Here is a 23,629-nt window from a genome sequence, read left to right as displayed (position 1 = left end):
TGACTACCTTGTGACAAAAGAGGCCCATTATTACGGGCCTGTGTCGTTTCTGTTGACTTGCTTATTTAAAAGAAAGGGCAACATCTCACATTGCTTTGAGGGATTTGTAATCGGCAAGTAACAATAATCGGAAAGAAACCTGAAAATATTAGTTGAGAAAATTACAGATTAGTTTTTTAAACAGATCGGATAAGGACTTAAATATTTCCAGCTGTGTGACAGAGTGGAAAAGTAAATGCTGTAACATACAGCAGACATATTTTAATCCCAGCTCTGATGGATATTAGCTGGGTGGCCTTGCAAAAGTTACTGATCCTCTCTGACGGAGAAAATACTCAGATGAGAAATAGTAATGTAAGGACCATGAGAGGTTACTGTGAAAATTGAATGTAATTATGTGTGAAAATGCCACAAACTTTAAAGTTATTCAGTAACTGAGATGCATGTAAAACATTAATCTCCTATATTATTTGTCTCAGTTGTACTTCCTGGCTACTGTTAGACTTACCACCACTGAGGACTACCCTTTAGGATTTTTTTTTTGGCTAGGGCTGGGTTTGAACCCACCACCTATAGCATATGGGGTCAGCGCCCTACCCTTTGGAGCCACAGATGCCACCTTACCCGTTAGGATTTTTATATGTCAAACACTTTATGCTTTCCAATCTTTTGCTCAATAAAATAAACTTTATTTAATATATAATATTTTTAGTCATTCACTGATAATCAATAATCAGGACTTCTGATCAACATGATTACACTGACTTTTTTTTTATTTAACAAACTGATTGTACCATTTTCTTTCTTTTTTTTAAAAAAAAATTCAAAATAGCTACTCCTCATGTGAACAGACCCTGCAAAGCAGTTCTTGTCCAAATTCTTTTTCAGGAAAATCAAGGATAAGAACGCTGGTCCAAGAGCAAAGATAAAGGAAGTGAGACAGGAGATAGATGAGATATATATTCTTCCAACAGCCCTGAAGGCCTTAGTTGAGTTCAAATGCACAAAAAAGATCAACTAAATGTGTTCTAGGAAGATTTACGTATGAATTCAAAACCATCTTCATTGTTGTTTCAAAAGTTTCTGTGGAATCTACTTCTACGTTGTTGACTCAAATGTTAGGTCTGATTCTATTATAACAGTCCTCATCTTTTTCTTTTTCTTTCCTTTCTTTCTTTCTTTTTTTTTTTTTTTTGAGACATAATCTCATTTAGTCACCTGGGGTTGAATGCTGTGGTATCATAGCTCACAGTAACTTCAAACTCTTGAGCTCAAGTAAGCCTCTTGCTTCAGTCTCCCAAGGAGCTGGGACTACAGAGGTCTGCCACAGTGACTTGCTAGTTTTTATATTTTTAGTAGAGACAGGGTCTCACTCTTTCTCAAGCTGGTCCCAAACTCTTGAGCTCAAGTGATCCACCTGCCTCAGCCTCCTGCTGGGATTACAGTTGTGAGGCACGGCCCCTGGCCAATCCTCATCTTCTAAAAGCTGTCACACATTGATGAGTTCCAATACAAAGGACATTACAAATATGCACAGTTCTGACTACATGTCTACATTCCAATGTCATTCGCTCTTTGTGTACCTTGCTGCATCTCCGTGGCTGCTATGTTTTGTGACCTTCTCCATAGAGCACTATTGAGTGCCTTGAGAAAGTCTCATAATGGATGCAAAAATAATACCTCCAGAGAAAATGATCTCAAAAAGTATATCTGCCATTATTTGGACCACAGTAGGATGGCATGAGGTATCTTCTTTTTATTTACCAAGACTGGTGATAAATCCTGTAGTTATTATCCCCTGTGCTGATTTGCTAGTGTGAGTGTGTTCACTTGCCTATAAGTAAAGTTGGCAGAAGAGGTTGCTGCTGAGTCTAGATAATTGAAGGTATCAAAAGTCCCACTTACCCATCCCTCCTGCCTGTCACAGAGAATGAAAAGTACATTATTACAGAGTTCTCCCCTGTGCCTGGAGTCTGTAGGGTTTATCTAAATGTATCTATCTTTATATGATGAGTTCTTAAACCACTATCTACTGCTTAAAACTTTGAAGAGGCAATGTTTCAGTTTGGTAACAAGGATTTGAACAAGATGTATGAAACATTTGAGCAACTAAGTAATCGGTTCTTCTAAGACAAGTGGTAGCTTAGTGCAGGAGTTCTGGGAGTCTGGTATGAGTTTAAGGGGAAGATTCAAGATTATGTGATTTTGTTTGAAAAGATGTCATTGCAGCAGTTAATGGAATGCCCTCATACTGCTTTGAAATTGCTACCTCCTAGTCCCTAACTGTCCTTTTTAATTCCTGACTTTTTATCCTGTTTAAGTGACAGCATTAGCCCTTGAAATTCCTCAGCACCATATCAAGCAGAACATACAAATCCGTGAAGGGCAAGTCTCTTCCCTTGAGGAGTTTGCAGTCTAATGAGCCTTATAACATGGACTTATATGGCCACACACCTGGTAATTCACTTTATTGAGCCTGAAAACTCTTGGAGCCCAATATTAGTCTAAGTATAATGTTCATTGGTTTATATTAAAAAGAATATTGTCCATATACCAGGGACCATTCTAGACTATGATGACACAATGACAAAGAAATCATACATGACTACAAAGGCATGTACATATGTAAACCAAACAGTTTTAGTACAATGAATGAATCATTTCAGTAGATGTTCAGATTAACAGCTACATGATCAGAACATGATGAAGAAATCTAATTCTGCCTGAAAGAGTCCAATGTATCTTCAGAAAGAAAGTTACGCTGAGCTGAGTTTGGGGGCCAACCCAAGACTTTATGACCTTGGAAGTCACTGGAAATAATAGACAAGACATAAATATATTTGACGTGAAAGGTAATCTGAACATGGCCCACTGGAATTCCCCAAGCCATCATGAGCAAATAAAGAGCAAATTCTGGGCAGGCAGCAATCAGGGGAGTTTTGATGTTTGGAGAACACTAAAAGTGGAAAAGAAAGCCATGCAGGAGAAGTAGGAAGCTGTTAAAATAAAGGTAAACACAAATCTTTGCTAGTATTTGTACAAAATGTATGTGAGTAAATATAGCGACTTTATATAGAATTTCATAAGGAAATTGATTACAAATGTGTTGGAGGGCAGTGGGGGAAGAAAAAGAAGATAAGTTCACTCAAAAGAGCAGTAACTGTAAAAATCCATTCCGTCCTGTACAGCAGAGAGAGCTAGTAAAATGCAATGGCCAAGAGCCCACAATTGCCATGACCTTGAGCGTTCTGCTCATAAAGTCAAGCTGTGTGTTCTGGAAGCCAGGAGGTGACACTCCTCAACCACTACTCTTGCTGCCATGGCCTCAGGGCAACCCACAGAAAGCAGAAGTAACGGCTTCTTACTTCATCCCACCTTCTAATCTAACTGGCAAGGGAGTTTGAGAAATGTATTGTGCAGGCCCCTGTTCCCAGCAGTACAAAGGAGAATATAGGAAAATGATTGTGGAGCCAAGAGGTAATAGACACTACCCAGCAACTTCATGTCCACACTTGAGACTATCCCGCCCTTATCTCCTTCCTCTAGACTCTCAATAAAGGACAACACAGAGGACACACATACTTGCTTTTATCTTCACCATTACCTACATACATAGTCATATCTGCTTATGGGAAACTGAAATCATTCTAAGTGTATACTGCAAACGAATAAGGGAAAGTTCGAATAAATTGGAGTGATGTCAGCTAAGAAGTAAACCTTTCCAAACTAGCTAATTAGAAAGCTAATAATCATCATCTCAGAAAAAAAAAAGAGTCTCCTCCATTCCCAATCTCTCTTTTTTTTTTTTTTTTTTGCCATCTTTTCAGGAAATGTTTAATAAGAATATTTTATTTAAATAAATCCTCCAGTAGGAAATGAAAAATTCATTGCTTTTACTTAGAAGAAGGTTGTGTACATAGTTATTCAAATTTATATATGCAGCTCACCAACATTCTGGACCATCCACATCACAGTTCTCAAAAGGACTTTAAAGTTTCAAAATTCTGTGTTTCCTTTGGCTTGCTACTGTCTTGATTCGCCCGCGCTTTATTAATGGTTCGCTTCATATCATTATCTGCGTCTTCATAAGTTTTCTTTAGAACATTCATCAGTCCCTCACTAGGATCCCTTCCAGTGTCACAGGAGGGCTTTACTTGCTCTTTGCATTTTTTCAACCTGAGTTAGGTAGTCGTCCCATTGTATTTCCTGTTTTCTTTCTACATAAGGTAAGAACTGCATCAGTCTTGACTTTTTTTGAACTGCCTTCCACAGAGATGGGCTTCGAGAGATTGTTCACAGTCATGGAGTAACACTTCCCATTCAGATTCTTAACCAAAAGATCAAATGACCGCTGTGGGAAATGCACCTGCACATTTTCAGTGGCAACCTGATAAACGCCGGGTAAGGTAATACAGATTTCCACACACTTATCTGACTGATCTCATCCACGATTACTGATTTTCACTGTATATCCTGTTGTAATGGAGTGACCGCAACAGCTGGCTTTTCGTCGTCGAGAGGTTCTGCTTTCCTCTGTGATTTCTGTTGCATTTGGTTCTTGATTTCTGTTTCAGTCTTGGATTTTTCAGCTCTAAGGGCATCACGTACTCTTTTCCCAGTGGCTTTTTCCAGCAACACCTTTGCTTCTTCTAGATCTTTCTGTAGCTCTTCCAAAGCCAAAGCCAGGTAGGCCCAAGCCGTGCAAACGCGGGAGCAGGAAATGCAGCACTGAGCCCGATCACTCCGAGGGCAGATCCCAACGCACAAGTGGCAGTGCCCACAGCCATCGGGTACTACCCACCTGCCCAGATCGCTGTCCTGCACATGTGCAGCTCTGGAACCTTCTGGAGGCCACCGCTACTGCCCCTCCCCCCACCCCCAGCACTGCCAGCCTCGGTCAGCCCCGCCCCATGGAGACTTCCCAATCTCTTTTTTAACCAATAGAATTGAACAACAACATATCCTCTTATTTCATACATTTGTGTTTTCTCTCTCTTTCTAAAAAAGTTTTTTGGCAGTCACTGCATCTACTTAGTTTTCACCATTAAAGACTTGAGTACAAAATAAATTGTATCGTTCCAACCCCAAAGTCTGACAATAAAAAGTAACCAAGCTAAACCTAATAAGCAGCTGTTCAGGTTGTTTAAATATATTTTATTGTACTTACTTAGATAGAAAAATAAGAGGCATCTGCTTCAGAAGAAGATTAAATGGCTAAAGATTAGAGAACAATAAGAACAGGGAAACTTAATTGGAAAAAACAGTAGATATGGAGCCAAAGAAAGTCTGGGCTTTCAATTTAATTTATGAAAGAGGACTGCTTTTAGAAATAACTAATTATTAATACATTTGTTGTTATTTAAAAGATTAACTTTTAAAAATAAACTAAAAACAGCAAGATTATTTTGTTTTTTGCTTTTACATTTCTATTTTCTCAGCAAAACATTAATTTTTCAAGGTACAGGATGTTAGTGGCACACAACTCTACAATGTTCTTTAGGGTGTGTTTTAAGAGGTAATTGGTGCCACTTGATTGAAAGTCTAGTTTGAGGAATCAAGTGATAAAAAGACTTAGAGTATAAAGCAAAGATGGATGTATTACATAGTTCAATGTAAGCATTTCAGGTTATGTATCAAATCAGGACACTGTACCCCATTAATGTACACAGTTATGATTTAATTAAAACAGACCAAAGAAAGCAACGTTTTTATACTTACAATTACTTTGCAACATTGTAAATGCATCCTATCCCTGCTGGATATTTGAGAAGGAATTTTCATGGTATTGATGCTTTTTTTTTATTATTATTGTTAGGGATTCATTGAGGGTACAAGAAACCAGGTTACACTGATTGCATTTGTTAGGTAAAGTCCCTCTTACAATTGTGTCTTGCCCCCAAAAGGTGTGTTATACACCAAGACCCCACCCACTCTCTCCTCCCCTCTCTCTGCTCTTCCATCCCCCCACCCATCCTTCCTTCTTTATCTCTCTGCTCTTCCCTTCTCCCACCCCCTTCATTAATTGTCATTAACTGTCCTCATATCAAAACTGAGTACTATAGGATTCATGCTTCTCCATTCTTGTGATGCTTTACTAAGAATAATGTGTTCCACTTAATAGACACATTTAAGGAATAGTAAGAATCTGACCGTAATCTCCAGTTCTAAAGGTAATTTTAGAAATCTCAGGATAGTGTTTTAGACTTTTTTCTAGCTGTTTCCTCTTCCCGGTATGCCCTTCCCTCAGATATCTGTTTGGACTATCCCATCACTTTTTCCTAGCTAGTGGCCTACTGGTTACACTATTTCATCCATTTTTTATGATAACTACCACTTCTGTAATACAGCCATGAGTCATGAAATGGCAATTGATGTAAAGGGGCAATTTTAATAGGCAAATTTTAAAAATTCAATTGCTATATACTTCTAGGGTTCAAAATTCAAAAAGTATAAGAGAATACTGCATAGTGAGGTGTTTCTTCTAGACACACTCCACACTGTCATCTCTTGACACCAGCAAAACCAGTTAGCTCAGGGGACATAACCTATTAGTGGTGGATCATATTAGTGGAGGAGGAAGCTTACAGATTGTTTCTCTTTTAATAAAAATATGGAGTGTTACCACTATTACATTCCCTGATGATAGGTTACAGAACTTAATGGGTTATGATATTTCATTTTGTATTTTATGTGGAAATTATTTAAAAGAAATCTCTGGAGCACCAAGATGCTACCTTGTGATGTGGTGGGAACATTATTTCTCCAGGGAGCGGTGATCAATTGATTCTTTAAGATGGATTGATTAATTAATTGATTCTGTATACCTCATGGAGAAGGATACCCATAACTATGTGTATTCAGCTTTATGATCAATTCATAAAATTTACATTTAATAAATACAACTTTCAAATGAAGTTTTACAAGCATTTAAACTATAAATAAGTGATTAAATTTCCTTTCAATTTAAACTGAAAACACAAGTTTACAGTGACTGACTCTTTTGAACACTACAATCTCCCCCTCATAAAGATATATTTCCACACACAAACACAAACTTAGCACATCTATCACTCTACTAATTCTTAAACCTGTTCTACAGTTTTAATATTATGGGTTTAATTCAGTTCTTTCTTGTTTCATACTTAATATTAATTATGTTGCTAGAGGTATAGCTATACTAATTTTGATATATACTTACAGCAGCAGTAATATTATTTTGATAACTTCTTCTAGCTGGACTAATCTTACCAGATCCAAAAATGAAATAATGACTTCTCAGAGCAGCCACGAACTTTCATTATCAAGAAATGGGATGAAGAAGTTGGATATTTTCCCCAAAATATTTTCCCAGCTTCCCTTTAGTGGACAATGTGTGAGTGGACACATTTTATTTGTTATTTTAATACTCTTTTTTAAGATCTTATTTTTGGTACGGATATTAATATTGTCATTATGTTGTCTCCTGGTATCTTCCCCAGGCATAATATACTTTAGAATACTCACTTAGTATTACATAACCCACTATCTTGTCATTATGATATATTGACTAGTCTTTTAGCATTATTAAAAACTAACATATTAGCTCGGTGCCCATAGCACACTGGTTATGGCACCAGCCATATACACCAAACGTGGCAGGTTCAAACCCAGCCCCTGCCAGCTAAACAACTGCAACAAAAAAAATAGCTTGATGTTGTGCCAGGTGCCTCTGTGAAAGAGAATCACTTAAGCCCAAGAGTTTAAGGTTGCTGTGAGCTGTGATGCCATAGCACTCTACTGAGGGCAACATAGTGAGACTCTGTCTCAAAAAAAAAAAGAAGAACTAATTTATTCCATGTTAGAATTTTACTATTATCAATGGTGCTATACTGGAACTTCACCTTCTAGAAGAAGATACAGGATGGATGAATTCTAAATTGTTAGCTCTCCTTAAGAATATTGGTTTCTTTTAAAGAGATGGAGACTTTACATCTTTTGTATTATTCTGGATTGCAGTGGAACACATTCTTTTCAGTAAATCGTCACAAGAATGGAGAAGCAAGAATCCACTGTGCTCAATTCTGATATGAAGGCAGTAGATGACCTAATACGTGGCGGGGGGTGTAGGGGAATGAGGGGAGAGGGGAAGTCGGAGGAGGTTGGGGAGTCATGATGTATGGCACACCTCTTGGGGGTGGGACACAATTATAAGAGGGACTGTACCTAACAAATGCAATCAGTGTAGCCTAATTCTTTGTACTCTTAATAAATCCCAAACAATAGGAAATTTAAAAAAATTTCTAAAGAATATTGGCTTATTTATTATCCTGGAATGATGTAGATATACATCTCCATCTGGGTTTGCTTGTGGCCACTGATTCTGACTGCCTGTTTAGTGCCCTCTACACCTGATTTTTATATTGTTTCACACGTACTGCTCATTCCTTCCTCAGCTGCTACAGATTTTTTTTTCCCCAGGACTTCTTGGAAAGGCTTTTCTCTTTATTCTTTTTACTATGCACAGATGGATGAAAGAGCATATCTATTCTTTACAGACATATGAAGAACTCATAAGAAGACAGAAGAAGTTGAACTCCTTTATGTACAATAGTAACTTCTCTGTGCTTGATAAAATAAGTATAAAAATTAAACATACCCTGATATAGTCACCACTTTAATACTCTAATTTTTTTTTTTTTTTTTTTTTTTGCAGTTTTTGGCTGGCACTGGGTTTGAACCCGCCACCTCCCGTGTATGGGGCCAGCACCCTACTCCTTTGAGCCACAGGCACCACCTCTAACTATCTTTTTATAACATTTACACAAAACCATTTTTTGGAATGTATGAGGAACTCATTGAACTTTATGGCAAACTTTGTTTAAATTAACACAACAGCAAGTATTATCCTTTAAGTTGTCACAACTTAACCAATGAAATCACTCTTTGTAGGTTCTTTGTCCTTTCAGCATTGCCTTGATTTTTGGTGATAATTGGACATATCCAGACATTTCTCTTCTCTAAGACATGGAACTTAGTACATCCCAATAATATTCCCATCCTTTTAGTTGAGAATGGCAACAGAATAAAGAAATAGGGCCTAGGATTACACAAGAATGCTGGTGGCACTCAGAAGTGTTTCTTTTGCATCTGATTCATTTTCATTAGTTACACAGGTAAAATGTGTGTGTGTGTGTGTGTATACAATGTACACATAACATGCTTCTTTTGAAGGCATGAATTCATACTATATTTTCTAACTTAAACATACGAAGTTTCATCACCACTAAGACTTTCTTCTACACAAACAGGACATTCTGATGTTCCAAGTCTGATACATATTACATACTAGGGAAGAAAATGCTTAAGCAAAGGATAATTTGCAGCATTTTACAATGTTTTCTAAGCAATCAAGTCTACCCTTAATCACGAAAGCAATTCAATTTTCAAAGCTTTATTGACAGAATGTAGTTTTCCAGAATCTGAATCCCATCATTAAGGCATTTGTGGGTAGCCCCTGTGCAGTTGAACCAGGCCTAGTGATTAGAAGAGCCTCAGACTTGGTTTAATACTCTTTTGTGGCTGTTTGGAATGTCTCAATCAGTTTTGGAAAAGATACCCCATTTTTATTTTGCACTGGACTCTGCACATTTATACTGAGTTCCACCTATAGTACGTGAACTATTAGATTAAAATTTAAGGTTCTAATTTCTTTGTCTTTTTATGTATCCCAAGTAAGGGTCAAAATTTTAGAATGTCTACTTCTAAAGAATTACAAATTATATTAAATCCCAGAGGCACAATTTCCCACTGTGATTCAAACCCCATACAAAATGTCTCCTCACAGACTGACGACAACCAGCCTTTAATGAGTACTTTAAATATTTGACTGATCATCAAAAATCTCTGGGACTCTTATAACTATGACAGTTCCTCCATGGACGGAATCCAAATATTTTAGGCTATAACCAATACATCTGTAATTTTTTTTTTCAATCTCTAGGTTCTTTTTCTTTGTTTTTAATTGGCTGGAAGCATGAAGCAAAGGTTTAATTAGGCTGTTGAAATTCATGATGTGAGAGGCTTGTGTTAGCAAATTTACTTTCTACTAGGTATTAACCTAATATGGTTTCTGCCTATTTCTAATCAACCAGCAGGGTGCCCACCAGGAAGGAATTGAGAAGTTCTACCTACTTCTATTCACAGTGGATGTGAGACTTCTCAGCTCTTAGATTCATGCTCATCTAACACTTCTAGGGAAATAGTGACAGAATAAATAATTTCTGATTTCTAATTTTATGACCCCTTCCCTCACTTGTTCCTCTATATCCTGCAGTGATTATGTGGGCTCAGTTGATTACAACTTTTTCCCTTTTCTCTTTCCTGAATCTTAATTACAGCTGTTACTGTCTCCTCCTCAGCCTTGTCATTTTTGTGGGAGAAAGAGACAGAAGACAATGGCCAAGCAGAGACAGAAGTACTATGTTTAATATGGACACCTATGAAGTCCCTGGTTTTCTGCTAACATTTATCTCACATACTCACTGCACAAGGGGTGGATTATTTCCTCCTGTACACTTTCATTTAGGTAGGCAGCCTAGAGTCTGTGACCTTTTCAAGAAACCAGGGCCTTTAGACAAATAACAAAGCAATTTTAACCCTAAAAGATACCGAATAAAACTGCAAAATCAGAATTAATAAGGACTAATTAAATGTATATTACATTTACATAATTGTTACTATTAATAATCATAAAAATTTTGTTACATTTGTAAATAATTTGTAGAATAGCTTTTCCTTACTTTCTGAAAATGCCTAAGTATACATGATGATTACTGAGAAATCACAGCCAAATATTAGTTAACTACATTATCCACAGCCAAATAATTGCAAAAGCAAAATTATAAAATTCATTACAATTTATTTAATTCAAAAAATATATTTAGGGATCAAATGAAAGAGCTCCAGTGGCAAAACAATTTGAACATCAAAATAAAGTAGTATTAGATTATAATCTGTGGTATAAAATAAATAGCTGTTCATGAAATCTTATGTGGGATTAACAAAATGGGGTATATATATATATATATATGTATATACCATGAACTACTGCTTGGCCATAAAAAGAAATAAATTTAATATCCTTTGGAGCAATATGGAAGGAACTGGAGATGAGTATGCTAAATGAAATATCTCAGAAATGGAAAATCAAACACCATATGAATTCTCTAAGAAGCTGGAACTAATCAGTGAGTTCAAAAAGACCTAAAAGACATTGGAAATCAAGAGGAAGGAGGGGGGAAAGGGCCAGGGTAAAAGCCGACCTAGCAGGTACAATGAACACATTTTAGGGGATAGGCCATATCCCTGACTCAGGCATTTTTTTTTTAAATTTTATTAAGTCAAATACACATAGATAATGAATACACTCGTGCATACGTGGGGTACAATGTGCTGATTCTTTTTTAGACAAGATGGTTAGATCAAACCAATCAACATAGCTTTCACCTCATTTACTTGATTATTGTGCCAAAACATCTATGTTCTACACTTCACAGATTTGACTTGTACCCTTGTCATATGCTCCATAAGTGTGGTCCCGGCTTTTACTCTCCCTCTTTCAAGCCTCCCTCCTCCCCTCCTTTCCCACTCTATTTCTCTCCTTCATCCTGGGCTATAGTTGTGTTCTATATTTCATAAGAAAGTGTAAGTAAATATAAGTGGGTTTCACAGAAGTACTGAGTACATTGGATACTTTTTCCTCCATTCTCTGACTCAGGCATTATAAAAGCTATTTATGTAAGAAAAACATTTGTACCCCCTTAATATTTTGAAAAAGAATTTTTTTCAATAGCCATGAGTTGATGGTGACATAAATAAGTCATTGAATAAAAATTTAAATATATTTAATGTGGGTAATTTTAATATATACAGTGTAATATGTGGATACCACCAAACTTTAGAAAACCAAAAGTCTACCAATGTCTTAAATTATCCTTATTAGGGCAAATTTCCATTAGGTACACACTAAGGCTTTAATATAAGTCTGGAAAATCAGATGGTGGTTGACCTAACAAACCACAACCTGGGGGGAGGAGTCAAGATGGCTGACTAGAAGCAGTTTTGGCCAGAGGGAGAGAAATTGGACTGAAGTGGACTTGGAAAAGCCAAAGGTGGGGAGCTGAGCACAGGGAGAAGAAAGTAAGGTGCACATCATTCCTGCTGAGACAAGCTCCAAGGCCAAGAAAAAGGAAGAAAAATAATAACAATCAGATATGGAGCAACTAGTTGGAAGGTGCCTGTTGCCAAGGGGACAGGATAATTCTCTCCCAACCAGGAGGTCCCCCAGTGGGATTTCCCTAAGACAGCATGGAACAAAGGACTTCTCACCTCACCCCATGGGAGAAAGCTACAAAGTCCTGGTCCTCCTACACCTGGGGGTTCTATCCTGAACCCAGGCCCCATCCTGCCTGGCACAAAAGTGAACAAATATTCTTTCTTTGCAATCTTGAGTCCATAGCTCACCCTGCCCCCTATCTTGGTTGACTGATGGACTGCCTCCTGCAGAGGCTGGAGTGTTTGGTGAATTTTCTGAGAGGCCCAGCAATGTGTGGGCTCCTGAGCTATTTTGTGGAAACAGTGGCACCACAGTTCTGATTTTGGCTAAGAAAGGGGTGATCTTTCCTGACTCCCCTTCCCACTAGAAAAGACCCTTCTCCAGCTGCCTCCCCACTCCACCCCCACCCCCCACTCCCGCCAAACTTTCAGACAATCTGCCTGTGGATTCTTCTCTCTGGGCACCTAGTGACCCTCTAAACTCATTTATGTGGGTGTTGCTCACTTTGCCTGAGTGAGTTTGACTAGAACTTTCAACCAGAGGTTTCCACAGATTCTTGTGCTCCAGATGCCGCTGTCTGGGGCTGCAGGTTCACCATTTGTTTGCCTTTGTTTGAGCAGTGATGAGGGTGTTGCAGCAGTGAGGGGCTGATTTAGAAGGTCTGTTTGGGGATTCCCCTCCTCCAGCTACACCCATAGTGGGGTGGGACCACAGATGTGTATATTTTTGTCCTGCAGAGATTCCAGTGAAATGCCAAGACTCCTTAGGATTGGGTAGAGGGTGGGATGACACCAAGACAGAGCCAGGTTATGCTATCTCACCAAGCCAGATCTCAGAGACTCTGGCAATGGCTGTGAAAAGGACCTTTATGAGGCTATAAGATAAAAGCCACAATCACAAGCTCCAGCTTATTAGAGAAGAGATGGTTAACTCCAGTTCCTGGGACCTCCTGATCCAGTCCTACCCCACCAGCTTTTAATTGCCAAATAGGTCAATGCAGTGTTTCCTAAGGGTCCCCAGTTAGATTATCTCTTAATAACTGTTCAGGGACATCCTATCATTTTAACTAAAAAAAAAAAAAAAAAACTAATACACTTTTTAGAAAACTGAAAATACTCAGGGGAAGAGCCAGCAGAGAACTCTGGAAACATGATAAATCAGAGCATATCAAGTCCCCCAAGAGATTATAAGTGAGATACAACAGAAAATACCATCCATAGAGAAACAGATGAAATGTCAGAAATAGAATTCAGACTATGGATGGCAAATAAAATGGTTGTAATTGAGGAGAAAATGGAAGTAGAAATTCACAAAATAATTCAAAAGTTGTCTCAAGAAACTAATGAATTCAAAGATAAAATTATGAAGGATTTGAACATAATGAGGAAAGCTATAGCAGAACTTAAGGGAAAAAGGCATTTGAGGAACTTCAAAACAAAGAAGAGACCCTCAATAATAGAGAAGAACATGGAGAATAAAGAATTTCAGAAATTGAAGACAAGACTTTTGCACTAGCCCTATCATTCAAAGAAATAGAAAAAAGGAGAACAAAAACAGAATAGTCCCTGAGAGAATTATCGTATTATTTCAAAAGATCAAACATTTGAATTATAATGATTCCTGAAGGAGAATAGAATTGTCCTAAAGGCACTGATGGTCTACTCCAAGATGTTATGGTGGAGAATTTCTTAAACATTGCAAGAGACACAGAAATTCAGATATTAGATACTTTCAGAATCCCTACATGACTCAATACAAAGTATCTCCTAGACACATAGGAATTAACTTTCTCAAAGTTAATATGAAGGAGAAAATCCTGTAAGCAGCCAAGCATAAGAAAAGTCTTATTGACAAAGAGAAAAATATCAGGATGACTACAGATCTTTCAGCTAAAACATTTCAAGCCATAAGAGACTGGTCATCAGCCTTTAACTTTCTTTTCTTTTTATTATTTTTTAGACAGAGTCTCACTTGTCACCCTCAGTACAGTGCTATGGCATCAAAGCTCACAGCAACCTCAAACCCTTGGGTTCAAGTGATTCTCTTTCCTCAGTCTCCTGAGTAGCTGGGATTACAGGTGCCTGCCACAATGCCTGGCTATTTTTAGAGACAGAGTCTTGCTCTGGCTCAGGCTGGTCTCAAACTGTGAGCTCAAGCAATCCACCTGCCTTGGCCTCCCAGAATGCTTGGATTATAAGCATGAGCCACCACACCTGGCCTTGACCTTTAAGCTTCTTAAACAAAATAATTTTCCATCCAGGATCCTGTATCCCATTAAACTGAGTTTCATTTGTGAAGGACAAATCAAATATTTTACTGACATGCAAATATAGAGGAAATTTTACGTAACTAGACCAGCCCTACAGGAAGTACTCAGACCCATTCTTCATAATGACCAGTACAATGGTCCACCACTAAAGTAAACATCCCACAATTTAAGGAAGAAAGTTCATCTTTCACAATGGTGAAAGAGATAAAAATATGCTCTGGGCCTCTGAAAAATGAGACAACCAAACTCTACCATACCTATCAATTCTCTCAATAAATGTGAATGGCTGAAATTCTCCTCTAAAAAGGCACAGGCTGATTGACCAGATGCAAAAGCTCAGGCCAAATATCTGTTGTCCTTAAGAAACACACCTCAAAGGATAAAACAAGACTCAGGATGAAGGGATGGAAAACAATAATCCAGGCAAATGGAAATCAGAAAAAAGCAGGGGTTGCAATGTTACTTGCCAGTACAATTGGATTTAAACCAATAAAAATAGACAAGATTGGACACTACATACTTGTTAAGGGAAGGACACAACATGAAGGGATTTCAACAATTAACATAAACACACCCTATCCAAATGCTCCTTGATGTATTAAAAAAAAAAAAATCCCTAACTGATCTGAACAATATGATATTTTCCTGCATTATAATAGTTGGAGATTTTAACACCCCACTGGCAGTACTGGACAGATACTCCAAGCAGAAACTAAACAAATAAATAATGGACTTAAACATGTCCCTGGAACAAATGGACTTAATATACATATACAGAACATTTCATCCTAACAAAACTGAATACACATTCATCTCGTCAGTCCATGGATCATTCTCCAAAACTGATCATATCTTAGGAGATTTAAATCTAACTTCGACAAATTCAAAAGAATAGAAATTATTCCTTCTATCTTCTCAGATCATCATGAAATAAAAGTTGAACTCCACAGCAATAGAAATCTTCATACCCAAAGAAAGTCAAGGAAACTTAATAACCTTATGCTGAATGACAGCTGGATCAAAGACAAGAGTAAAAAGGAAATCATTATATTTCTTCATAAAACTGATAATGAAGCCACAAGCTATCAAAACCTGTGGCATACTGCAAAGGCAGTCTCAAGAGGAAAATTTATGCCATTAGTTGGCATCAAGAAAACAGAAAGAGAGCAAGCCAATAACCTAACAGGTCATTTCAAGCCACTGGACAAGGAAGAACAATCTAACACCAAACCCAGGAGAAGAAAAGAAATAAAACAAAAATAGAACAGAATGAAATGAAATTGAAAACAAAAGAATCACTCAGAAAATCAGAGAAAAAAAGATCTTTGAAAAATGTTCATAAAATTGATAAACTCTTGACCAGGCTAACCATAAACAGAAAAGTAAGGTCTCCAATAACTTCAAACAGAAACAATCACAGGGAAGTAACAGCAGATACCACAGAAATACAAAAGATCTTCAATGTTACTACAAAAAACCCTCTATGTCCAGAAATATGAAAATGTAGAGGAAATGTACTAATACCTAGAATTATGTTATCTTCCTAATTTCAACCAGAAAGAATTAGAAATTTTGAATAGACCTATATCAAGTACTGAAATAGCATTAACTATACAAAATCTTTCAAACCAGAATTCCACCAAACCTTCAAAGAGAAACTAATACCTATATTGCATAATCTATTTCAAAACATAGAAAAGGAAAGAATCTTCCCAACACATTATATGATGCAAATATCACCCTGATTCCAAACCAGGTAAGAATGCAACAACAAAAAAAAAACTATATACTAATATGATAATAAATATAATTCAAAAATATTCAATAAGATCTTAGCAAGTGGAAATCAGTGACACAATAAAAAAGTTATATACCATGATCAAATTGTTTTTATCCCAGGGATGCAAGGTTCATTCAAATATGTAAATCCATAAATATAATTCACCACAAAAATAAAATATAAAATGAAGAAAATATGATTTTCTCAATTGATGCAGAAAAGGTTTTGACAATATCCAGCACCTTTTCTTGATAAAAACACTTAAGAAAATAAGCTTAGGTAAGGCATATCTTAAGAGGCCATCTACAACAAACCCACACACAATATCACATTGAAAAGAGTTAAACTTATAGCATTTCCACTCAGATCTGGAACTAGACAAGGATGCCTAGTGTCACACTGCTATTCAACATAGTACCAGAAATCCTAGCCACTGCAATCAGACAAGAGAAGGAGCTCAAGTATATTCAAATGGGGACAGAGGATGTCAAACTCTCACTCTTTCTGATGAGATCTTATACCCAGAAAATGCTAGGGTTTCAAATACAAAGGTCTTAGAAGTGATCAGGAATATAGCAGCATCTTGGTATACAAAATCAATTCCCACAAATCAGTAGCCTTCATATATGCTAATAACAGTCAAACCAAGAATAAAATCAAAGACTCTATGCCTTTTACAGTAGCTACAGAGAAGATGAAATACCTGGGAATATATCTAACAAAGGACATGAGAGATCTTTATAAAGAAAATTATGAAACCTGAGAAAAATCACAGCAGAAGATATTAACAAATGGAAGAATATACCATGCTCATGTCTGGGAAGAATCAACATCATTAAAATTTCCATACTACCCAAAGCAATCTACAGATTTAATGCAATCACCATCAAAGTACCAATGTCATACTTTAAAGAACTTGAAAAAAATAGTACTTCGTTTCTTAATGGAACCAGAAAAAACCCAATAGCCAATACAATTCTTAGAATTAAAAGCAAATCTGGAGGCATCATATTATCAGACTTCAGATTATAGTACAACTCTATAGTGATCAAAACAGCATGGGATTGGCACAAAAATAGAGACATAGATATATGGAATAGAATAGAGAATCTAGAGCTGAACCCAGCTACATATTGCCATTTAATCTTTGATAAGTGAAACAAAAACTTGCACTGGGGGAAAGAATACCTCTTTAATAACTAGTGCTGAGAGAACTGGTTAGCTACATGTAGAAGTCTGAAACTGGACCTGCACCTCTCACCATTGCAAAAATTGATTTTCACTGGATAAAAGATTTAAATTTAAGACATGGAACAATGAAAGAGAGTGTGGAGAAAATGCTTAAAACTATTGGCCTGAGAAAAGATTTTATGAGGAAGAACCCCCTCTGGCAATTATAGCAATTCCAAAAGTAAATAAATGGGATTTGATGAAGCTAAAAATCTTCTGCACAGTTTAGGGTACTAAAACTAAAGCAAACAGACAGCCTTCAATATGGGAGAAGATTTTTGCATGTTACAAATCTGACAAAGGCCTGATAACTAGAATCTATAGAGAACTCAAATTAATCAACAAGAAAAGAGCAAACAACCCCATTTATAAGTGGGCAAGAGACTCTGTAGATGACAGATGAATGACCAAAAACAAGAAAAAATGCTCATCATCTTTAATCACCAACCTGAGATACTGCCTAACTCCACTAAGATTAGCTGACATTGCAAAATCCCAAAACTACAGTTGCTGGCATGGATGTGGAGAGAAGGAAAATCTTATACACTGCTGGTGGGGTTGCAAACTAATACAACTTTTATGGAAAGAAGTATGAAGAATTCTCAAAGAATTAAAAGTCCACCTTCCATTTGATCCTGCAATTCCATTCTAGGTACCCAGAAGAACAAAAATCATTTTGCCACAAGATTGTTTCAATAGAATATTTATTGCAGCTCAGTTCATAATTCCCAAGTCATGGAAGGAACTCAAATGCCTATCAACACATGAACGGATTAACAAACTGTAGTATATGTACACCATGGAGTACTATTCAGCCATAAAAAATGATGGAGACTCTACATCTTTTTATGTTTGCCTGGATGGAGTTGAAGCATTCTTCTGAGTAAAATATCTCTAGAATGGAAAAAACATCAATACTAATTTGAAACTAATATAGAAACAATTACATGGCCACACAAACAACAAAACACAAATACAATCTAGCAAGGGGAGGGGAGAGGATGGTGAGGGGAGGGAGAGCAGGGAGGGCCATTGGCAGGATCTCACATAAATGGCACAATGTGAGGGTGTTCAGCACACTCCTCGGTGGAGGGCTCGGGCTCTTTATAGCTTGAACTTTTCCTTGGAAATGACAACAATGCAACTGTTGTGCCCAAGAGTTCCACAAAGACCACACTGCCAAACAAGCCAAATTTACAGCCAAGTCCTTTTATTGAAGAACCGGCCAGTGACTGCCTCAGTGTTTCAACATGGGGTTTCTGAGAGCAGCCCTGAATGCTTAAGGAGTTGGGTTTTTAAGGCTTGGTCTGCATCCTGGTTGGCACGCAGGCTGTCCAGGTGCATTCGGGTGGGGTAGCAAGCAAGCATTGTACAGAAGCAGAATTTTGTGGTTAGTTAGTCGTCATACATTTTTGTTTTAATATTTTCCTCTGTACATCTTTGTCTCAGTATTCTTTCCACCTGGCATTGTTTAAAGGTCAGTCCAGGGATAGTCAGTTCATTTCCCAGGGAGTTAGTCAAGTAAGAAGTTAGAGAGAACTTTCCCATCTATCTTGGGAGTGAACCAGACTTACTTCATTTTGTTGAGGGCTTGCAGCCCAGGAATTTGTCAGGAGTTACCTGGTATTTTTCCATAATAACCTAGGCCTAACAGTAACCTACAAATTTGTACCCTCCATATTAATATGAAATTTTAAAAAATAAAAAGAATTATTAAAACATCTTGGCAAAAGCATTGCCTGTGGATGAACATGGGTGAGTAAGGGGAGAAAATCATTGCCCATCCAATTGTCAAATGAAACTAATTATCTGCTCTCTGAGTTTCTTAAATGCCTTTTAATTATATTTGATTTTAATTTCTTTCTATGTCTCTGAGTCAAATTATTGCCCACTTTTTTACAAATATACAGAAATGTCTACCTAACTCTCAATAAACTGGTTTTGCAAGGACCTCTTGGACAGAAAAAACAAAACAAAAGAAAACAAAACAAAAGCACAAGCTGATATGTTGTAGTGGTAATTTCAAAAGTTTTGCTAAAATGAAATCTTATGCAAAACCCGATAGTTTAATTTTTACTGTTAAAAATATGTGAATGGATAAACAGAAAGACTGAGAGAAAGAGAGAGACAAAGGGAGAGAGAGAACGAGAAGAAGAAAGGAAAGAAAGATGGAATGGAAAATAGCAGAATTACTTTACCCCTCACCCACCTCAGCAGCCGTAAGCAGCTCTGCAGAACTCTGACCTCCCGTGGAACTAAGTTTGTAATTTTCTGATACAGTAGAAAAAGCTGAACATTTGAAAGCAAACCATAGATTTGGAGATACTGCACAGTATCTGGAATACATAATAAAATCTTAGAACTCAATAAGAAGACAAAAATCCCCAATAAAAAATGGCAAAGGATGTGAAGAGACACTTAGCCAAATAAGACATATGGAGGACAAATAACCACAGGAAACCATAGTCTCAACACTATCTGTCACTAGGGAAATGGAAATCAAAACAAGTTACCATTGTAAGCCCACTAGAATGGACACAACTGGACTCAACACCAAATGTTGACAAGGTTTCAGAGCAACTGGAACTCTCATGCTGCAGGAATGTGAAATGGCATAATTGCTTTTGAAAAGAGCTTGGCAGCTTGTTATAAACATACATTTACTATAAGACCCAGCATGCTAGCTGTTTACTAAACATAAATAAAAACATATGGCCATACGCGGACCTGTATGTTTATAGCAGCTTTATACACAGTAGCCCAAATTGGAAACAACCCAAATATCCATTAACTGCCGAATGGATTAAAAAATTTTAGTCTGTCCATACAACGGAATTTTATGCAGCAAGAAGATAGAACAAACTATTTATTTATTCAACAACATGAATAAATCTCAAAAGCAATATGTTAAGTGGAAAACATAGTTGAGTCCATCTATGAAATCTGGAGACAAGCAAACGCAAGGGAGAGAGAATTCAAATCAATGGCTGATGGAGACTGGGATGGGGCAGTGAGAGAAGTTTGGGGAGTGATAAGCTTTGATTGTAGTGATGGTGCAATGACTACACGTACATTTGCCCAAATTCATCAGGGTGTGAACTAAAAGGGTAACATTTACTGTGCACCAACGATAAATTGTACCTCAACAAATCTGACCCACCCAAAGATGTCATATGGAAAAGGACGTGGCACATGATAAGCGTCTAATAAATGTTCATTTACTTTAAGAATACCTTGGGTGGCACCTGTGGCTCAAAAGGGTAGGGTGCCGATCCCCTATGCTGGAGGTGGCAAGTTCAAACCCAGCCCCGGCCAAAAAAAAAAGAATATCTTTAAGAGATTTTTTTTCTTAACTGCAACTACTGTGGGCCTTTTTTAGTCTTGGCCCGACAAGTAGAGTTAAAGGAATAATCCTATCTTAATTCTCTTTTTATCAGGTTTGTTCTCTCTTTCCCATTGCCTGCATTGACTTTACCCCCACGAGATTGAAACAGATTGTAATTTCATTACGACTATTGATGTTAGTAGGAAAAACCTGATTTAGTCCAGGTAGAAATCATACCCTCGTTATTTCCCTTTGGAGGAGAAGATAAGCTTACCCTACTTCTAAATATTGATTTATTAGGAAAACACAAACTCAAAAGCAGACAGCAATGTTCACCAATTGCCTTTGCAGCAAAATTAGAGATTACAAAATTTGAATTGAGTACAGAATGTTGATTAAAAGTCAAATATTTTTTCCAGAGAAAAATCATAGAAAGATATTTTAATATATAACTTAGACTTTTAAATGTCACAAACTCGTTGCTTAATGTTTTAGGATAGGAAAGATCAGCTGATTCCAATGCATATCTTCTTAAAACGAAGAGATGTAATTTATTAGTAACATCGTTTCCAAATTGCATTAATTTTGCATCTGTCTTAAGTTGTATAGAATCTCTCTATGCTCATTCTATAATGTAAGCTGCCTGGGGACAGGGAGCGTGTCTGTTTGATTCAGCTCAGGCCTAGTTACACCAAATCACTAGACAATATCGTCCTTCTCGTCTTTCTGTCTTCTCTGTTTTCTGTCTACAATTCTGGAGGTCACAGAGAGCAGAGGCAGGGACTGAGTGGTGGGAGATTTGGGTCAAAAGTGATTCAGATAAGACTAGCTAGTTCTTCAAGTTATTTTAGTTATGGAAACTAAATGATAGGTATATGGAGTTCATTATATTATTTTTTCTTTTTTGTTCCTTATTTGAAGTGTTCCAATGTAGACAATACCATGCAAGTATATATAGGTAGGTGGATGTGGGGAAAAATTAAAAGTGGACTGTGTGTGTCAAGAAAGGTAGAGGGGAATAGGAAAAATTGGATAACCTCTTAATATGCATGCATAATTAACTACGCTCTGATCATATCATTAGTGCATCATAGATGCTTCTATGCTTCATCCTGTGTACATTTAATCAGAGATTGTTGTTGGATTTTGAGTGGATCTAATAAATATTAATCCCTTTGCTTACTTAAATTCTGAATTTACTAAGAAGCTCAGAAGAATCAGAAAGATAGGGAATAAAATCCATCATTTATTACTGATATTGATCAACTGGAGAAGTGGTTTGGGGTCCATTAGACAAGCAGACTTGCTAATACTTCACTCACAAATTGGAAGATTTACATACTCAGTCACAAGCAGAGCTCGATATCCAGCCCTGTTCTTTGTGGGAGCTTGTCTTTATAAAACACTGGGCTCAAAGCAAAGTAAAATGTGGGTGTCTCTGTGAGCAATTGGAAAGAGAAAGAAAGGGCCTGAGACATTTATGCCAGTTTCTCATTCTCAAGTCACCAATATCCCTGACGGAGAGAAGGAGAAGGTAGAAGTGAAAAGCTAAAGAATGTCCCTCTACAAGAAAGGAAAACCTAATGGGATATAAAAGTATCCTACTGAATAATCAACAGAAACCTTTACCTGGGAAGTCAACAGAAAGACAATATCACCACGGCTCTAACCATTGGCCTTGTTAGATTAGATACTCTGCTTATTATAACTATATTGGAAGACTCTGCTGTTGACCCCTTGAAATATGCTTGAGTTTTACTTAAAACCATGATTGTACCATGGGAAGCTCTGTGGCCTAAAAAAGAGAAGATACTCCAGAAATATATTTCTCTAGAGAATTGTTAGAAGCCAAATTTAATTCTTGGTTCAGGAAGATTCAGTTGATGCTTCAGGAGAGGATCGTTTCTATTTTATTGATTGTGGTTTTGGGAAGTGTTTAAAATTCCAGTAGATATTCCTGGCAAGGGAGCTTTTACCATCTGTCATTATTTCAGCATGTATTTTCAAAATGATTTGTTATTTTGATATTTTCCTTTAAGATGTCCTCAAATATTCTGCAGTCATGGCTAAGAGTGGAGATATTTGGTCATTACCTGGTTATCTTGTCCTGGAATGTCTCTGTGACATTTAGCATTAGCTGTGTTGATAATTTGTCACGTCAAGAGATTTTACCTTCCTTTGAACTCTTACAGGGCTTTATTTGTACCTTCTTGTGATATGTATTCCACGGCTTGCCTTATACATACTGGTGTCTATTTGTACCAATCCTATAAAATAGTAAAGTTCCCAAAGGGATGGAATCATATCTAGGTCAACTTCTTTTTTTTTCTTTAATCACAGTGCCTAACACAGAGTAAATACTCAATACATGTTTCTTGAATGCATGAGTAACCATATGGCAAAAAAAAAAAAAAAAAAAAAAAATTAAAGTACTGTCTTTTTTTCACCCAGATTGTTTGCTCTGTTTTTCTCTTACTATTATTCTTATGCAAATCTCTCTGCCTCTAAAGGTTCTTTGCTTTCAGGTAATTTTTCTAACATAATCTTTGTTAACTAGCATGCAATCCTATTCTATCTCTTTCTCTATCCTCTAATCTCCAGATTTTCTAGGCTTAAAATACAGCAACAAAGAGAAAAAGGATTAGTCAGAGAACATATACTAAGTTCAAATACTTTTTGGTATTGCTTTAAAATACCTGCTTTGTCATAATA

General features: G+C 37.0%; 1 pseudogene; it reads right to left on the bottom strand.

The window, feature by feature from the left end:
• Nucleotides 1-3,996: 3,996 nt before the first annotated feature.
• Nucleotides 3,997-4,566, bottom strand: LOC100943491 (annotated as a pseudogene).
• Between the last annotated feature and the right edge of the window lie 19,063 nt (nucleotides 4,567-23,629).

The sequence above is a fragment of the Otolemur garnettii genome, unplaced genomic scaffold, assembly GCF_000181295.1.
Source record: "Otolemur garnettii isolate 467f Iridium unplaced genomic scaffold, OtoGar3 scaffold00005, whole genome shotgun sequence".
Lineage (NCBI taxonomy): Eukaryota > Metazoa > Chordata > Mammalia > Primates > Galagidae > Otolemur > Otolemur garnettii.
This window is presented reverse-complemented; position numbering and strand designations above follow the sequence as displayed.